General features: G+C 25.5%; 1 protein-coding gene across 1 annotated transcript in view; it reads right to left on the bottom strand.

Annotated features, from left to right (window-relative positions):
- Phum_PHUM185800 (Amphoterin-induced protein 2 precursor, putative) overlaps positions 1-2,550 on the bottom strand; it is a gene marked incomplete at both ends in the record, with an annotated part of 8,932 nt that overhangs the window by 1,637 nt on the left and 4,745 nt on the right. The gene's annotated exons all lie outside the window — the stretch shown is intronic.

Below are 2,550 nucleotides of genomic sequence, written 5' to 3'. Positions count from 1 at the left end.
AATTTTCTTTAAATACCCATACATAAATATTATTAAGTTTAATATATAAAATTTAAAGGAAGAATGTTCTAGAACTCTTTTCATTAATTCCCATAACTCTTATTATAATTCAACTTTTTAAATAATAATAATAATAATAATTATGTGTAAAAAGTTTTTTTTTTAAATAAAAGAAAATTTTCTTATGAGTTTTCTAAAAAAATTTTTCGTGTTGTTATTGGAAAATGGTGGGTTTTTTTTCGCTCCTACGGGAACTAGAAAAATATTACCCCGTGGGAACAATATTATAAGGTGGTAATAACTTTTGAAAGAGATTAAAACCATTAAAATATTTTTTAAACCGAAAATTATAAGGTCACCGCGATCATTTTTCATCGAGTCGGTTCCTCTTTTTTTTTTTTGGTTTAACGCGAAACTAAAAGAGAGAGAAAGAGAGAGAGAGAGAGATAAAAAAAAAAACCATTTCCGGTTTGAGATAAATTTAAAAAAAATTCATTGTCGAACAACCGACATTACAAAAATAATAATTAACAGATAAAAAAAAAAAAAAAAACTATTTCGTACGATGAAAATGTCGTCGTCGTCCCCCCAAAAACAAAACCGATCGTAAATAATAAAAGTTATTATTCATTTTTTTTTTGTTTGTTTGTTTGTTTGCATTCTCCCTAAACCTCCTCCATTTTTTTAAAAAAATTGAAGAGATATACATAAACATTTGAGTTAAATGAAGGTTTTAATTTTTTTTTTTTTTTTTTTTTCGGAAAATCCCGTCATTATCACATGTTACCGAAAATTCGTTAATCATTTTGTGACGTCACTATATATGTATATATAAAAATAATCGGAAACAAAAGCGGGGGGTGGGAGGAGGGGTAAGGGCGGGGAGGCGAGAAAACACGAAGGTTTTTTTTTTCCCTTTTTTTTTTTTTTTTTCATTATTCATAGCCATTTGTGATGACACGAAAGGATAAGACCCTCCTCCCATCCCTCCGTCTCCCTCTCCCCAAACACTTTATTCTATTGCATTCAATTTTTTCCTTTTTCTCCCTGTGCTTTTTGTTTAATCTAATGAAACAACCTTTACAAAAAAAAAAAACTCGTGTGAAAGAATTTAATAGGATTTTATTACTTTTATTATTATTTCTCATCCTTCCTCCTCCCTCGCTTCCCCTCCCCTCCACTCTCACTCTTTCTCTCTTTCTCCCATCACATCTTATCCTCTTATTCTTGAGATAAAAAAAAAATTTTATAATTTAATTGATTTTTTATTTAAAAAAAAAAAAAAACGAATTATATTTTTTATATATATTAAATCAATAGTCTGTAAGAGCGCATGAACCCCCCTCCCCAGAAATTTAAGAGAAAACGCCCCAAACAAACACCTGAAACCGTTTAAATGACGAAAGAAAAACCTTTTTTTTTTTTTTAACAATGAGAGTAAATATTCATTCGTATACAAACAACAATCACACACAAATTTTTATGAGTTTGTCGTCGTCGATAAAATAAAATAAGAAAAAAGTTTTTTCTAAAATATTATTTTAAAAGTTTTTATTTTTTTTTATACATTTTTTTTCTCATTCATATTTTCTCATTTAAATTTTATTTATTTATTATTATTATTATTAATTGTGAATATTCCAAGGTAACAATGTAATAAATTATTATTATTATTTTTTTTAAAATTATTATTAATTTAATAATAAATTTAAAATTTATTAAAATTTTAAAAAATAAAATAACAAGATGGATGGAAGAAAGGAAGGAAAAAAGGAAGGTTACGCAATAATAGTAATAATAATAATAATAATAATAATAATAAAAGAACAATAAAATTTTCTTTTTAAATAATTATTAATATTGAAAACGAAAGAGTAAGAAAAAGAAAAGAAAAGAAAAGGAAAAAGAAAAAAAAATGAAAACTTCAAGCCCAAAAGCCAAAAGAACAAAGTTGAAAAAAAAAAAAATTGGCGGGGAGAGAGAGAGGGGGAAAGAAGAGGAAGGGGAGGGGGAAGAGGAGAGAAAAAAAAATATTCCTGGAACAATAATAAAAGTTTTTTAAAAAAAAGGTATCACCCGCTTTTAAAAACTCGTTTTAAATTAACCGGTTGAACTAGGGAAAAAAAAAAAAAAAAAACTTTTTTTTTATTTTTTTATATAAAGTTCTAGAAAAAAAAAAAATGAAATGAGAAAAATAAATGATGGGAAAAATAAAAAAAAAGAAAAATTTTTAAGTCGTTTAAACCTAAAAATGTTTTTTTTTTTTTTTTTTTTTTTTTTAAATTAACTCGAGAAACCTTTTTTTTCTTTTTCTGTTCACCTTTTTCCAATTTTATTCTCCTCCCCTCTTCCCCTCCCTTTTCTCCCAATTTATCCTTTTGTCGTTTTTCAATCATTTTTTCTCTCACATTTCGCGAAAAAAAAAAAAATTAAACATTTCCCGGTAATAAAAATAAAAAAAAAATATTAAAAAGGGTAAAAAAAATTAAAAACGACCATCTAGTAATGTAACAACAAACAAATAAACAAACAAACAATCATATGGGATTA

The sequence above is a fragment of the Pediculus humanus genome, genomic scaffold (genome assembly GCF_000006295.1).
Source record: "Pediculus humanus corporis 1103172107536 genomic scaffold, whole genome shotgun sequence".
Classification (NCBI taxonomy): Eukaryota; Metazoa; Arthropoda; class Insecta; order Psocodea; family Pediculidae; genus Pediculus; species Pediculus humanus.
Note: the sequence above shows the minus strand (reverse complement) of the source record. Positions and strands in the feature narration are given on the sequence as shown.